Source organism: Mauremys reevesii, linkage group 1, assembly GCF_016161935.1.
Source record: "Mauremys reevesii isolate NIE-2019 linkage group 1, ASM1616193v1, whole genome shotgun sequence".
Lineage (NCBI taxonomy): Eukaryota > Metazoa > Chordata > Testudines > Geoemydidae > Mauremys > Mauremys reevesii.
This window is the reverse complement of record NC_052623.1, coordinates 301,740,971-301,758,347: the sequence shown is the minus strand read 5'-3', so window position 1 is coordinate 301,758,347 and position 17,377 is coordinate 301,740,971. Positions and strand designations below refer to the sequence as shown.

At 44.7% G+C, this 17,377-nt stretch overlaps 1 long non-coding RNA gene across 4 annotated transcripts in view; it reads left to right on the top strand.

Annotated features, from left to right (window-relative positions):
• LOC120380156 overlaps positions 1-17,377 on the top strand; it is a 164,515-nt gene that overhangs the window by 17,258 nt on the left and 129,880 nt on the right. Inside the window, exons 4-5 of one of the 4 annotated variants that reach the window (XR_005587640.1) lie at positions 1,419-1,828; positions 3,435-4,712. The exons of 2 other annotated variants lie outside the window; for them this stretch is intronic. This is a non-coding gene — a long non-coding RNA (uncharacterized LOC120380156). Of the gene's footprint in view, positions 1-1,418; positions 1,829-3,434; positions 4,713-17,377 lie in introns of those variants that run through there. One more of the 4 variants, XR_005587641.1, reaches the window with a different exon arrangement.

The following is a 17,377-nucleotide window of genomic DNA, read 5'->3' as shown; positions in this document are numbered from 1 at the left end:
TAGATAAAAAGTCATAGACATATGTGTGGATACTTATCTATTTAGGTAACAAGATATAGGTCAACTTTATTTTTCTGGGTAAAAGGTCTCAATATAGATAAGCTAACTTTGTCTTAGCTTACATACAGGGTTTTGGCCTATAGGTCTCTTGCATTACAGCCAAACTTACTTTAATATAAATTTATAAACCTATTACAATAAACCAAATACTTAAGCTATAAGAAAAGATATATATATAGGCAAGCAAGCAGATTAGTCCTATAGGCTACACCCCACCCCTTTTACAAATCCTGAATTGCAGCTCATATAAATCTTTGGTTTTTGCTTTTTTGTGACTGTGTAGTATGTTCTGTGTTGAAGCATGGGAGGGAAGTCCCTTTCTGAGATGCCAGTCCCTACAACATTGCCATTCCTGTAGACAAATAGGCAGTAGGGAAAGAATGTTCTGGAATGAAGCCATCTTTGGGAGCAGAGAGATTACCCCAGTACAATCCAGCATAACAGTATCAAGAGCAGGTCAAGGCACATTTGGAAACCCCCTGGACAAAATGGTCATCATCAGACTCTGCTTTCTTCAGCTTGGACTCAGGATATTTTCCCCCCATTCTGATTGGCTGTTTGCTCCAACATCCTCCCCAATTAATAGACCCTCCAGTGCCACCTTACTTCCCCAGCCCCCCCTGCCCCATCAGACAGGGACAGCCAGCAGCCATATTGTGGTAGTGTGGGTTGCAATGATATTTTCCAGCCATCCCTTTGATCATTCTCCTTGCATGTTGGATCCATTACCTTTTTAGGGCAGAGACAGTTTCTTTGTATGTAATTATAGATCAGTTTGCACCATGAATCCCATTCTAGAATGAGGCCTTTAAGTGCTACTGTAATACAAATAATATAACAAAAAAGCATTATATTAGTCTACCTGGGTATCTGAACATGCTCTTCTTAAATCCAATGAACTCTAACTGAACACAAACCCTAAAGAGTATGAATTTTCCTGTGTGGGAGAACTATAACCTTCATCAACTGAAATCTTACATTGCTTTAATTTGTCACAGCTTTAAAGGATTTAGAAGGTCTATCGATAAAAGCATGGCTTAGATACCATCTATGAAACAGATAGAGAGGTTCCTGCAAACATGTTATAGCAACAAAATCGATGCCTGGGAGAAAAAAATCACACATGAAAAATGCATATTTAAATGCTTCTATCTTTGGTGTCGATGCCCCTCTAAGTTGAGCCTCTATCAGTAAGGGACATATCTCTATAGTGCTATCTGCAGAAAAACATCTGTTCCTTTGCCTTTCAAGAACAAATAATACTGTTTATTTGACAGGAATAATGACATACTATTTTCCCAATACAAATATAATAACTAGAGAAATATGTATATATATCTTCCACCTTTTCATCATAGCACCAGCAGCTCAACAAGAGGATTAAATGAGAGAAAGGCAATGTCTTCAAAGAGCCCAGACTCCTGATCAAAATGGGATAAATATCCAGCTACCTGAACCAGCTCTGTACACTAAGTTTCTGAACACTTATTCTGGACTCTTTGGCATAACAGAGGTGAATCAGGCCCAAATGAAAAGAGAATCTCTATGATCTGTCCCTGTTTCTGGCAAACACACTGCCACAAGGATAGGATAGCTGCTCTGTCCCCTTGCAATTGTTGCCGTGTGAGCTGCTCCTTCTCCTGCCTGCACCATTCAACTCAAGCTCTGCTGGCCACAAGGAAGAAGCGAGAAGGCCATGAAAAACTCCCTTTCCAGAGAGAGGCTAGTAGAGGTGATGGAGTTATCAGAGGGCAGGGTCTGAGCTCAGGTGAGTGCAAGCATTACAGTTGTCATAGCCCAGCTATCCATGTGTAAGCTGTAGTAACTAAAGCCCCAAAATTTGGAGCTATTGCTATGTTAGACTTGTCCATGCAGCAAGAGCTTCTTATAGAAAAGAGGGCTAAGAGAATAAAAATCCAAGATCTAACAGCTAGATTGCTTCAATAGTCTGAGAAAACTCAGAGTTGCTGCAGTCTTTCACAAGAGTGTACCACTAGGACAGCTAAAGAGACTTCTCCTTTTTCCTCTGTCTATGAATAAGTAGATGAACTAAAATCATATTAAATTAATATCAAACAGTGATATAACATGATGTGTTGGATACAGTAGTAAATTATGGAACTTGATGGAATCTAATATAATTAAAATGTGTATAAAAGGGAAGTGAACTATAAGTGATACAGCTTTGGGCACATGCATCCGACAAAGTGGATATTCACCCACGAAAGCTCGTGCTCCCAAACGTCTGTTAGTCTATAAGGTGCCACAAGACTCTTTGCTGCTTTTACAGACCCAGACTAACACGGCTACCCCTCTGATACTTGAGCTTTGGGCACAATATTGTAAATTTTAATGACGGGATTTAACCTCATGGGCAAACCTGTTGTTGTTAAAATAGAACAGAAAGATTTATGCTGCTGCTCTGGCCTGCTGGAGAACTACAGTTTGCATTGTTTAATAGACAGTTAAAACGAGTTTAAAGAGCATCAACAAATATGGAGAGAACTTTGATTTGGGCATTTCATCAGCTAAGAAAATGTTGATGGAGAAAATGCAACTTAAGTAAGCATAACTGCAAAGTTGGCTAAGGAATGCACTGCAAAGGGGCCCAGGGAAAGTGGCTTAGAGATGTAAGTTGTCACCAGAGCAAATCAGACAGTATTCGAGGTGTGTCCCAAGATTGTTGTACCAACATCTGTGGCCTAATTTGTTGTACACAAGCTGGTATGACAAGATGTATTGCACAAAGAGACTGGAAAATTCCATTCCCAGTTGGAAGAACTCAAAGCTGATATCTCATTCCCTGATTGGTTGGTGAGAGAGGATGTCTCTCGTTTTGGTTGGACATTTCACGTCTTTTGGAAGAAATATGGCTCACCATCTGATTGGCTCAGGCCAGCAACTCCAAGAACAGAAACCAAGTAGGACCACACAGCAGAAATAGGATAAAATGGCCCTTCTCCTTTAGCACATCCTGAAAGCCAAAGACACCTGGAAGGGAAAAGACTGAGGTCCTGGGCCAGCCACCACCTTCCTGGTGACACCAAGTACCTGTCTTTAACTGTTAAACCTTTAACTGTTTCCTTCTATTTTCCAACAATTTGTGTTGCCTGCTAATGCACAAGGGAAGATTACAGTCCTTCACTCCATTTATGTTTGCAGTGTCAGCTCCTGCTGTGAACAATAACTGAGCTAAGTGAAAGCTGACAGCTGAATAAAGATCTGGTGATAAGTAACACACTGTCTTTTTCTTGGGTGAGGACCCAAATCAGTCAATCGACTACTTCCTGAAGCAGGGTACTTAATTAGTCAGGAAGTATACATGCTTGTGTATGTGTTTTAAAGATTTTTACATTGTGTCTGTTTTGTAACAGGTTCCAGTCAAGCAGGGCCGGCTCCAGCATTTTTGCTGCCTCAAGAGGCAGAAAAAAAACCTGAGAGGGACTGAGGGACCCGCTGCCGAATTGCAGCCAAAGAGCCGGATCTGCTGCCCCTCTCCATTGGCCGCCACAAGCACCTGCTTGCTGTGCTGGTGCCTGGAGCTTTAAAGTAGCTTTAAAACTGAACAAGTTACTGTTGTTAACTAAGATTATAGAACACTGTACAGATGCTATCATAGTTAATTGTTTCACGCTGCCTTTCAAGTTCTAGGTGTACATAAACATAAAATGAGATCAAGTAGGCATACTTTTTGAACTGCACTCACTCTAAACAGTACGTCATAAATGTAGGAATTTATGTTAGGTCTGGCCTAGAAATTAGATCAATTTACCTATGTTGCTCAGGGCTGTGGACATTTTTGTGCCATAGTCACCATAATTAGGTCAACCCAACCCCTGGTATAGAGGTAGCTAGATCGATGACAGAAGAATTCTTCCAATCTACCCACTGCCTCTTGGAGAGATGGATTAAGTACATCATCCAAAAACCCCTTCTGACGATGTAGGAAGAGTCTATGCTATGGCACTACAGTGGCACAGCTGCAGCACCATAGATGTGCCAGTGTAGCATCAGTAGTATAGACATGCCTTTAGATATATAGGAGTATTTGTCAGATCCCGAGGCTAATATTATTCACTGGGAAATAAGTTAAAAGGGTTGACTGGTATAGATCCTTTGGAAAGGATACCTTGATGAATTGGCATGCAAGTAATTGACCAAATTATTTTGTGATCTAGCTTTGGATTGTTTTCCGTCTGTTGTATTAGCAACACTGGGGTTGATAAAGTGAAGCCCTATTCTGGGGGACTCAGTCAAAAATCTGAACAAAGTTACATTCCCTAGATAGCTACTGAGTATAAGTGTTATTTTCAATTGTGGTTGTGTGTTTTGATTCCAGAAACATGAACAATTATATTGACCAGCTTTCTAATTTATGCAGCCAAACCCTAGTCCAATACAATGTTTGCCTTTTATATTCTCTACTACTGCTGTTAAGGATAGTGAACAAAGCTTTGTGAAACTAAATTCAACTCCAGTCCTTTTCTTTAATCAAGCAATTAAAATTAAAAGAATCCTAAAAAAAAAGTGTTACAGGTAATCAGTTAAGCAGTTGCCTGACTAAGCTTGGTTTTATACCCTATCTTTCTGACAAAGCACTCTGGCCAAAAGCTCCAGAGGATAAGGTGCTCTCTGCTCTCATCTTTTGGTGAACTGGGGAAAGAATGGTCACAGAACTGCTTCATCTTTGTAAGTTAGTTACCCAGAACTCCAGATGGACAGAAGCTACAAAGGAGCAGGAGATCTCTTCTCCATCTATTGGTGAAAAAGTGGAAGTATGGCTACATAGAGATTTACTTGCAGAAGCTTTCTGCCCTGGATTCCTCTGGTGACATAACTGTACACAAACTCAGAATTGGTTGGGTAGTGGAATCAAACTGAGAGACTGAAAGAGTTTTTACCCTGGGGCAAGGACTGTGCTCAAGGGTCCTTATATGTTGCTGGTTCTTTTCTGCTGAAGATCTTGTGCCATGGGGAGGAATCTTCAGCAGGAGATGAGGCAGAAATGTCTCTTTGCTGAAGCTTTAGAGCTTCAGAGCTGAGTTAACTCTGGTAAGGCTCCTTCTGTCTAGCCACTAAATGAGGCTGAAATATCTATGGTTGGCTTAAGAGGTGGAGCCTCAGGACAGGACCAGGCAGCACTTTCCAAAGAATTGGAGATAAGTGTGCCTGAGACGTTAACTTCACCCTAGTTATTTGGGGGCATTCAGAACATAATGCTACAGTTTGATTTAGAAAATAGGTTTTTCTGGCTTGTGCTGCCTCATCCTATTCTGCATGACAGAGCAAGGGTGAAGCTAGGTCTTCCACCTGAGGTGTAGCTACTGCCTGCTGCTTCATTCAGCTGCTGTCAATTCCAATGCAATGGGAGGCTTCCCTGCACACTGGTGTCTGCTGCTGCTGCCACCTAACACAGGCCCTTGAGAATGTCACTTGTAAGAGGAAAGAAGAATAAGACTCCAAAGGTGAGTTATACTGCAGGTTACAATGAGTTTTGCAGCTGATATGAATTCTGGTTTAAATATATCCACGTGATGAGGGATGAACATTATTTCAGAATAAGGAAACGCACAATCATAGAATGAACAAATAAAAGTCTCCATGAGATAGTATATAATGTGCTACTCAGAATTAAGGAATCTCTTCACATTAAAATGGGTCATGTAATACAATGAAAACAGAATTTCTTAATATTTTCCTTAATTGTACATAGCTGCATAAACCATGGGATATCTTTGTGTTACTGTTTGGTTTCTTGAAGTGGATATCAATTGGTGTCATTCTCATAGATTTTTTTCTTGGGGACTTTTGTTTGGGGAAGATTCCTTCTACCTCCTGCAATTTTTTGACTCATATACTGGTTTGGACCATCTGTCTTTTTTATTTTAATTGATCTTTGCAGGAGAGTTATGATGGCCCAAAAAGAGAAGGAGGCTCAGGAGCAGGGAGGCTCAGGAGCAGGGAGTTAGGGGCAAGTGATTTTTATTTTATTTTATTTTATTTCTATTTGTGAACCTGAGGTGGAAGTTGCTCAGAACTTAGACTCCAGGTCCTTCCCATAACAGGGTAACTTCTAAAAATGGTCTCATGGTAAAGGATTCTGAGAGTCCTGATTTCAAATGGGGCTTGGAGTTATTCCATTGCTTCAGACTATTAAAGGTCTTGCAGTAAAGTTGGAATCTAAAATAGGCTCGGTAGCACAGGCACCAACTTTTCAAAGTGCTGGAGGGCGGGGTTGACCCCTGGCTCCACCCCAGGTCCTTCCCCAAAGCCCCACCCATGCTCCACCTCTTCCTGCCCCCGCTCTGCCCCCTCCCGCCTCTTCTCACACAGTTCGTCCCTTCCCACAGTGCGCTGTGCCCTCACTCCTCCCCACTTTGCCCTTCCCCCCACCCAGCCTCCTGCACACTGCATAACAGCTGTTTGCAATGGGCGGGAGGAGCTGGGAGGGAGGGAGAGGCACTGATCTGCGGGGCCCACTGGCGGATGGGAGGTGCTGGGTGGGGAGAGCTGATGGGGAGCTGCCGGTGAGTGCTCAGCACCCACCATTTTTTCCCCATGGGTGCTCCAACCCCAGAGCTGGAGCTATATAGGTGACTATATCCTATAGGAACTCATTTTGATAAAAAATATATATTTGAAGGAGGAATAAAACTCTGATTCAGCTAATATACATAGTCTGAGACTTTCTAAAGCTTTCCAGTTTGTCTTGATTAAAGATAAGGTTTTGCATTTCATAGAAAAGTTAAAATATTTAGGGAAAAAATCTAAAAATTCTAACTGAAGTATATTCAGCATAACTGAAGGTGCTAAAAGGGATTTTCTAAATGGGACATATTTGATTTTAGGAAACCATTTTGGGTCACAAACCTTAAATTTGTGTGTTTAAAGGCCTTTTTGGATTTCTACTTAGAGTAAAAATTCTCAGCTCCCTAAGGTGTTTCAATGGCAAGGGCTGGAATATATTCAATATTCCATTCCCCATGATTTCTGCTGCGGGAGGAAGTACTTTCTCAAATATGGTTCTTTTAGCATGAGCTAAAGTTCGTGGCATATTGGTAAGGTGTATGGGTGCTATCAGAGTATCTGCAGAATCTTATTAAGAGCTCACAGGCGTTCCACCAATGAAGATTGAATCAGTGCAGGTAGTGACTAACCTGGCCTAGCCCAGCTCTTCCCTGGTCAGCCCTACCCAGAGGTGAAAGTGAGCCAGTACAGTCCGGTACGGCGTACCAGCAAGAGCCAGTACGCCGTGCCAGACCGCACCGGCTTCTGCGGCAGGGATATAAAGGGCTCTGGGCTCCCCGCCGCAGCGGGAAGCCTAGAGTCCTTTAAATCCTGCCCATGGCTCTGTCGGCTGAGCTGGGGCCGGATTTAAAGGGCTCTGGGCTGCCGCGGTTGTGGTCAGCCCAGAGCCCTTTAAATCCCGCCCGCAGCTCCGGCGAGGATTTAAAGGGTCCGGAGCTCCCCAGCGGCCGGAGCCCCGGGCTCTTTAATTTGCCCCTGAGCCCCGGGGGCTCCTAGCTACCTCTGCAGCTGGGAGCCCCAGGTTGATTTAAAGGCCCTGGGGCTCCCAGCCACAGCCGGTGCCCCAGAGCCTTTAAATCTTGAGAGGCCACGCCTCTTCTGGTTGAAGCCACGCCTCTTCCAGTTGAGGCCATGCCTCCTCAGGACTCCGGCAGTACCGGTAAGTCCTGTAAGTTACTTTCACCCCTGGCCCTACCAGCTCCAGACCCTCCGGAAGATCCAGTGTTGGATGTCTCAGTTGCTAATGGGTGCCTCAACAGGTGGAAGTACTACCACTGTGTGGCTACAAAATGGACTGTACCTGCTTTAACCAGCAAAAATCAGAGACTGATTCTTCACTAAAACTTCTCTATACTTGAAAATATTTTGAAGTCCTCGGATAAAAAATGTTAAAATTAAAGCATTTTGTCGCCTCTCAATTGCTAATATCACTGAGAATTCAAACTCACTGCTGGGATAATTGTCAGTGCCTTCTCTTCAGATTTGGATACCTTTTCCCTAAATCTCTACCATCCCATATAACTTTCAAACCTATCATTGCTGAGTTTTAATGTATGAAAGTTTTTCTCTCTGTTTTAGTGGAAGTAAGGTGCATGTACAGTGACATATCAAATGCCCAGTAACATCAGAAACTTCAGGCCAGAAGTTGCTCTCGGTTAAGTTGGTATATATGCAGTGTAATTCGGTATTACTTATTTATGCTGGTGTAACTAAAATCTGAATTTGGCCCACAGAATTTATTTAACCAGACCCTATTTATTGTGTGTGTGTTGGCTGGATATCTCTTGGCTGTAAATGGTGATTCTGTGGAGCCAAAATATTAAGGCTCTGGTCTATAGCTGGTACTAATTTATGAAAAAGCATGGGCATGAACTTAAAATATAGAAAAAAATATTTTACTGGTGTATACGTTTGAGAACAAATACCCAGCAATACCAATGTCTAGTGACTCTATTTAGTGTTTCCCTAAGCTATTTATCCATCCAGCATCACTGAAAAAAGCTTTTCCTCTGTCCTATATCAATCCTGTGGCGGATCCTGGTGTAAAATGATGTGTAGCTGTTTAAATTGTATTAGTGGTATTTGCACAATCACAAGCTGATCCTCTGAGATAACAGCAAAAGGCTGCAGTGTCGCTTATCAAATAACACTGGAAGAGGGCAGACTTCAAGTTCCCAAGGCAGCACTGTTATTCATAAATGTTTTATGAGGCAGATGCGTAATGGATGGTTCTGATTTACTCTCAGCAATGGTGTTTTAGTATTTTTTTTTCTTACAGGGCAAGATAGGTAATCAAGCATCAGTGAGAGATCATTAGGCTTTGCAAATCCTTCTTACGTGCCAATCTGTACATAAAAAAGGGGATTTTCTGGGCTCAACTCTAGCCCCATATAGACTCAAAATGTTTAACATACTGAATAAGTTAAAAAGAAAGAGCATCTCAAATCTTTTTCTAAAGCATCTGTCTAGTTTATGGTGCTTTAGTCATAGTAGATTGAAAAATCAGGGGACTTTTTAGAGCTAGGAAGCTTTTTTCTGATCTCCTTTTTATTTGCTATGTAACAAAACACTGAAATAACTTTTTATTTATTTATTTTTTTTTTTTTTCACAAAAAATAACTTGTAATCTTTTATAAGGAAAGAAGCATTGCTCAGTGGAATCAGGAAATGTTCATTCCTTACCTGACTCTGCACTTTACTCACAAAGTGATCTTGGGCTTACTTAAGCTCCCGGTACCTCAGTTTCTCTATGTATAAAGTAAAAATGACATTTATGTGCCTTTGTTCTATGGATGACAACTAGTGCATTGTACGCGGGCGGTACTCACCCCTGCCGCGCCTCCTGCTGGTTGGCCGCAGAATGTCCCTCGGTCCAGCCCTGGAGCGCCCTCAGCAGGCTGGTGACCCGCCTGTTCTCTGGCCCCGGCGTCCCTCCCTGGACCCGGTGCCCCCTATCTATAATTGGGTCTCGCCCTCCCAGGGGAACCCCATGCTACTATCCCCGCCTTGCCTCAGTAGTGGCTACTGACAGTCATGGTCTAGCCCCACACCCTGGGGCAGACTGCAGTATCAGCCTACTCATCACAGGCAATAGGGGGTTTAGACCTGCTGCCTTGTCCTACCCCTGGGCTGCCCTCTGCAACCCCCAGTACCCATTAGCCCAAAGCTAGGCCGCAGCCTGGGGCTTTCCAGGCTGGAGCTTCCCCAGCCTGTTCCCAGCCCTGCTTCACCCAGGTACTCTAGCCTCAGTCTCTAGGCAGCCAGGCCCATCTCTGTCTGGAGCCAGAGAGAGACTCTCTGGGCTCTGGCTTCCCTGCTTCTTATAAGCCCCAGGGCTTCAGTTTGGGGTGTGGCCCCAGCTGCAGCCACTTCTTCAATCAGCCCAGCTTCCAGAGCCACCTCTCTCAAGCCCTGTCAGGCAGCATTTCAAAGCCCTCAGGGCCGGAGCAGGGTCTCCCTGCTACACACCCTCCCCCTCAGGAACCCCTCCACCGGGGGGGGAGGGGGCAGGGTGCTCTACCGGCCCAGGCTTCTTCTTAGCTGGACCCGCAGGGAGTCTCTTTCTCTCCGCAGGCCCTCGATTTCCCGGAGAAGCCTGTCTACTTCCCTCAGGTTCTGGGTCCGCACGGTAGACCTCCCCAGTCCTCTGCGGGTTTCCGCCCGCGTTTGGGTCCCCGTGTCAGCCCCCCTGGCCGTTGTCTGGGTCCCCCGCTCAATGCGAGGCCTTACCGGCACGTCCCCCCTTTTTCCCAGGGGCCCTTGCCCCTTGATAGGGGGCGGAGTATGGGAGAGGAAGCATGCTCGCTGCCTCTCCCCTGCCTCAGCCCCTGTTTTGTGGGCTTTGGCCCGGGCTCTGGGAGCCTTATGAGGGCACAGTCTCTTTATGTGTCCCCGCTCCCCACACGCCCAACAAGTTCGGAGGTCCCCTGTTAACTGCACAGGGGGCACTCGGGTCTCATCTGGGTAAGGCCTCTCTGCCCTAACCCGGTAGGGGCACACCTTTTTCAAGTGTCCTCGTTGCCCACAGGCAAAACAGTCTTTAGGCCCCGGCACGGGCCTCCAGGCCAAGGTGCCTGGCCCCTGTTGAGGTCCATGTGCCCTGGGCCGTTCGGTCCCCCTTTTGGGCGCAGCCAGTCCCTGAGTGCCCGGTCCCGGACTCGGGGCCTGGGCGGCTGGTCCTATAGGGGCCTTGGCCTCCAGAAAGTCCTCTATAAGACTAACGGCCCTTTTCAGTGTCTTTGGGCGGTGCCGCAGTACCCACGCCCTCCCAGGAGTCGGGAGGATGTGGACGAACTGTTCGAGGACTATCTGCTCCACAATGTCAGCGGAGGCTCTATGATCCGGCTGTAGCCACCGGGTCGCTGCATCCCTCAACTCCCGGGCCACCGCCCGGGGCCGGGCGCCCGGAGGATAAACCTTGCCCCGAAAGCGTCGCCGAAAGGCCTCTGGGGTGACCTCGAAGCTATCGAAGATGGCGGCCTTCACCCGAGCGTAAACCCGGGCCTCCTCGTTGGGGAGGTCCCGGTAGGCCCTCTGAGCAGGCCCTGCCAAATAGGGGGCGAGGATGGTTGCCCACTGGTCCGGTGCCCACCCGGCTACCGCCGCCACCCGTTCGAAGGTCACCAGGTACGCCTCCGGGTCATCGTCGGGCCCCATCTTGGTCAGGCGTACTGGCGGCGCAGGGGGGGTAGGAAAACCGGTTCCCCCCGTTGAAGCGTCCCCGGGACTCGGCCACAGGTCGGCCAGCTGTCGGAAGCATTCCGCCTGTTGGTCCTGGTACTGGGCCTCCACGGTCTGCAGCCACTGCTGCTGGAGGGCCCCCAGCTGCTCTATGAGCCGCTCCTGCTGCTGCCGCTGGCCTTCGGCCAGGAGCTTAATAAGAGTCTGTCTCCATGCCTGTCTAGGCTTTCTTCCTCTGGGCAACTGTCCCGCAGTTCTTGCCCTGACCCTTTGTATCAGGGGCAGTTCTAACGGTCCCTGGTCAGGTGCCACTGTAAGCGGGCGGTACTCACCCCTGCCGCGCCTCCTGCTGGTTGGCCGCAGAATGTCCCTCGGTCCAGCCCTGGAGCGCCCTCAGCAGGCTGGTGACCCACCTGTTCTCTGGCCCCGGCGTCCCTCCCTGGACCCGGTGCCCCCTATCTATAATTGGGTCTCGCCCTCCCAGGGGAACCCCATGCTACTATCCCCGCCTTGCCTCAGTAGTGGCTACTGACAGTCATGGTCTAGCCCCACACCCTGGGGCAGACTGCAGTATCAGCCTACTCATCACAGGCAATAGGGGGGTTGGACCTGCTGCCTTGTCCTACCCCTGGGCTGCCCTCTGCAACCCCCAGTACCCATTAGCCCAAAGCTAGGCCGCAGCCTGGGGCTTTCCAGGCTGGAGCTTCCCCAGCCTGTTCCCAGCCCTGCTTCACCCAGGTACTCTAGCCTCAGTCTCTAGGCAGCCAGGCCCATCTCTCTCTGGAGCCAGAGAGAGACTCTCTGGGCTCTGGCTTCCCTGCTTCTTATAAGCCCCAGGGCTTCAGTTTGGGGCGTGGCCCCAGCTGCAGCCACTTCTTCAATCAGCCCAGCTTCCAGAGCCACCTCTCTCAAGCCCTGTCAGGCAGCATTTCAAAGCCCTCAGGGCCGGAGCAGGGTCTCCCTGCTACATGCATATGTACATTATAATTGCTTTATTATTATTAATAATAACTTTCTGTTTTGTAATGCCAGACCTAAGGGTGAGCATTTTTAAGTGAGACTATACAATGCCATGCCTGCTGCCATTACGGCAATGATACCAGCTGTGAAAATCACTCCTAAAGGTTCTACTGTTTTGAAATAATATCGTTAATAGTGGGAAACAGTTAAGTGGGTTTGGTTCTTGATATGCTCATAGCTGGAGAAGATATTTGTGGGTATCAATAGGCCTCACAACATGCTGGATATTTCGCTGCCTGTTAAGAGTAAATGGGTCAGATTTACTATATTTGGTTGTGGAAGATACAGCATGGTTCCATTGCAACTCGTAGGTCAGTGGAGACCTCCAAAACAGTTCCAATTCAAGACATGCTGCTTCTATCCTGAGATAAACTTTTAGGCTGGAGCCATTAACATTTTTAGCAATGTTCTTCCAGAAAAATCCAATACCTTTCTCATGTAAATGAGACCAAGCACCACAACTAGAGATGTTGTAGACAGAAGGCAATAGTGTCTAAACTTCATCAGTTTCTAGGAGTCATGTCTTACAAAGATTTGAGTGTGCTCAAACTTATAAGACCTGGCACTAACATATTCTTTAGGCAAGTCCCAAAGTAGGCAAATCCTAGTAAGGAAGCTAAAACATTATATGTAGCATATTGTTTTGCCATTACTTAACACCCCTGGTGATGGTCCTTTTAGCATGAGTTCAGGGCATGTTGATAAGGTTTATGGGTACTATTGGGGGCACTACTTGCAGGTAGATTCATCTATTGTACAGTAACGTGTTGTACTTGCTCATTTCAGTTCTACTATTGGCGAATACATAAAGCAGATCTGTGAGTGTGGTTGTGACTTTGACACTTTTGCAGCTTAAATCAGTTGATCCATGCAGATGTATTCAATTTCCAGTTCTGAGAAATGGCTGCACAAACTGAGGCGGTCAGTTGACAATATCAGAGGCAAACTGTCAACAAAAATAGGTTCATTTTGTGTTTAAGGTTTAGATCAGGTTTATTTCTCCCCCCGCCCCATACCAGTTCACACATCACCAGTGTGAGTGATCTGCATCACCTCAGAGCAACATTCTTTTCTTTTCTTTTCTTTTCTTTTCTTTTCTTTTTAAAGCCACATACTTTATCTTGAACCTTCCCAGACAAAATGTAAAGGATGGTTCAGGGGAAGGGGCACTCATGTGCAGTGAAGAAATTGTATTTAAATTTGGACCTGAAGGTTTAGTCTACAATAACAATATAAAGGATTTATACCAAACATTCTTGGATTTGTTGATCCTATGGATAGAGGCTTAACTTGTTAAAGAGTATAGATATTTCTTTATTTAAAGCTACTTTGCTTTCAAAACATTTTTACTAAAAGAAAACTATATAATATATTTTATTTGTATTACCACAGGCATGGGGCAGGACCCCATTGCAAGTAGGTGCTGTATTAACACAGAACAAGAAGATGGTTTCTGCCCTAAGGAGCTTCTACTTTTTTTTTTTTTAACTGCTGAAATTGCTCTAGTTTGCAAAGTTTGTTGAATGAGAGTTGAGGAAAAAATGCTAACCACAGAGATGCCTCAAGCTGCTAGTTTTGATGCTCTTGAGTAATTCAGCTATTGAGAGAGAGGAGAGGACATTGAAATTCCTCAATGACTTTTTCGGTTAGACTTCATTAAAGTGAATGAAATGGGATCAATTTCAGAAGAGTGATGGGGCAGTAATGAAGAGGCCCAGTGCTACTGAGAGCATCACACATCTGATGTTGTTTTTATTCTGAGGCCTGTTCCATGGGAACATCCTTACTCCTAAGATGCTGTTCTTTGTGTAATTATCACCTTCAATGGTGAAGACAGGCTGCACATCATTTAATCATTCCATCGGCAAAAAAGTCCTTGTCTGTGACACCTAAAAACACATGGGAAGGTACTGCTAAACAGGGAAAGGACACAGGATAATTTTGAAATCCCATGAAACAGAATCAAAAGCTCTTGTGTTTCCTTTCAGATAACATGATAAATGAAGACGGATTAGAGAAGCTGGCAGAGTGTCACTCAATCTTTTTTAAGATACGTTTCTTTAAAATACTGGATGACTTCAAACCTTTCTCTTTCAAATTTCTCAGATAAGACTACTTGAAATGCTATTAATCTTTTAGCTCATGTAGCCTATTCATTTGGCATTTATTTAGTATTACAAGAGGCAGCATGATGCAGTAGTTAGGGCACTGAATTGGGAGTCAGAGTTTAATCCTGGCTCTGCCACCAACCTGCTGTGTGAGCTTGAGTCAGCCATGCCATCCTGTGTCTCCATTTCCCCTCCCCTCACATCTATTTTGATTGCAAGCACTTCAGAGCAGGGACTAGCTCCTGCTGTGTGCTCCTACACACTACCACAATGAGCCCTTGATTTCAGTCAGGGCCTTTATGGCCTCCTTATTAAAACAAATAAATAACAATAATTTAACTGAGGTAGGCTTTTGGTAAAATACTTGAATATCCAACATACTGCTTATCTAATGTGAGTTAGCAGTTTGGGAGTGGTGACATCAAATGAAGGCAACTATAACTAAATACATTGTGGGGTTATTCCCTAATACTAGAGTGGGTCAGGAATGACAAAAAAAACTTGTTGTTGGAAAATGCCAATCCATCAAACCCGTTTCAACAATACTTTCTTTGGGAAGGTTTCTCAGATCAAGGATGGAATGTCTGAAGGGAGACAAAGTCATCACAAAATAGCCAACAGCTCAGTGGGTATGGCACCCACCTGGGATAATGGAGACTCTGTTTGAGTCCTTACTTTGAATCAGGCACAGCAGGGACTTGAAGCTGGGTCTCCCACATCTGAGGTGAACACTATAACCACTGGGATATTGGCTGTTCTGAGGTGGGATGGTCTACCTTGTTTTTTCATAAACAAAATTCAAAAAGTCTCATTTTCATTTTGATGCAGAACAAAAACAAATTTCAAACTGCAAGATATTTTATTAAATGGAATTGTTTTTCCAGCCAGCCCTACTTAATACCCAGGGCTTAAATTCTCATAGAGTATTTCCCGGAGCCCCAGGGCTTCTTCCCCACAGCTCATGCTGGGGCTCGGAGCTTCTGCCTCATGGGTTTGAAATTATTTACTGGACCTCCATTCCAGACAGCTCTGCTGAATTCAAACCCTGCTAATACCCATGAATACCTCCCAATGTACCTATCCTCAACAAGGATTCTCTGATCAGTCCCTATGTGGCATTTATTTCTGGAAATAAGAGATAATTACTAACCAGTCTGTGTTCTTCAGCATTGCACCATTATTTCAATAGAGGATCTCACCTGTTCATAAAGACTTCTGCTCCCTTACAATTCCCTCTAATCAACAGGCTCTGTAGCAGACTTTTGCTTGAACAACATACTGTCCTCTCCTTCTGGTGTTTTGTTGTAGGGAATGACCAATGGAGTGTATCCCATTACCACTTCTTTGGATGGGTTGCTCTCTCTTCTGGTTTCTTTGTCAAGAAAGGCAAAGATCCTCTCCAACATAGAAAGTCTTCTGAAGTAAGCATCCCTTCATCAAATCCCCAAACTTCAGTAGGAAGCAGCAAAGAGTCACTTCCTGCTGCTCACAGAAATGGAAGGCAGAGGCCGGCCTACAGCTGTCTTAACAGTTGCTAGGGAAACACCAAAGCTGAAACAATATCTTTTTTTCCTGCTTGATGAATAGAGAACCAACAATGTAGATGCTTCTCTGAATCAAAATGACTTATGCCAACCCTCCTGACCACACAGGGTAGACTCTACTAAGCAAGGAACTTGTTGCTAAACAAAGCACCAGGAAGATATAGATTAAATAATAAGGCTTAATTTTCAAAAATGACTTGGTTTTGAAACCTGAGAGGGGCCAGGCCCTAGGGAGTGCCTGCTTATCTAATTCAAAAAGCAACTAATCTGCTGCAACATTTTCCTTAGAACCAAGAATATTTTCATTCAGTTCCATTGAATTCTTGTTTGAAACTGCTCCGGTTTTGCAAATATTTGCAAATTCATTAAAACAGGCACATTTATTTCATTCAAGATGTTTCATATGGTTCTACTCTGAATCGCCAGGAACAGGTTATTGTCACAAGCAGGATAACTATAACTAGGATGAGCTATTGGTCCAATTCAATACGGCAAATCCTATATTCCTACATAAATATGAGTGGTCTCATCCTAGTACCTGGGTGAATTTTCCCATATTCTAGTTAATACAAACTTGTCATAAGAGACAGTTTCTGCTTTGCTCCAGAACTGTAAAGTTCTGCTGAATTTCAGGCATAATGTAAATTCTGTCTGTAGAAAACGGCTGTAGGTAAAAGCCTTGGTAGTACATTCTTTTATATATTGTTTGATTTATATAGTGTGGCTGTTTAATAACCTGGTGTGATAGAGTGTGTGTGTGTGTGTGTGTGTATATGTATATATATATACATATATATGTATATGTATATATATGTATATATGTATATATATATAACATGCTGTAATAAAGGGAAGGGAACTTCAAGTTACTTTTTGTTCTTAATTCATTTCTGCCCCATTCTTTATGATTCACTTTCCTTTTTTCAAAAATGTGCAATTATCACTCATTAAAGTCTGCAGACTTTGTCCCTCTATAGAGAAATAATACTTAGCTATGACAAACAATTTTTTGAAAGCGATTGCAGACTGAATGACTGAGCACCCAGTCCCAGGGAGTGTCAGACACCATGATGGGGACGGTTGGGCCTAGTGGCCAAAGCAGTGGAAGTGAGGTCTAGTGGTCAGAGCCAGGGGGCTGAGCAAGAATCTGGCGTCAGTGAAGCCAGAGTGAGAGCAAGGCTGGCGCAGGATTGGGAACAAGGCTGGAGCAGGCTAAGACTTGCGTAGTCTGTTGTCCCTATGAGGCAGAGAAGAGTTCTAAGCCCTCATCAGTGAATGTGGCTTAGGGTATGTCTACACTACAAGAGTAGTTCGATTTAACTTAGGTCGAATTTGTGGATTCGACCTTATGAATTCGAATTTGTGTATCCACACTAAGGACACTAATTCGACTTTGTGAGTCCACACTAATGGGGCAAGCGTCGACATTGGAAGCGG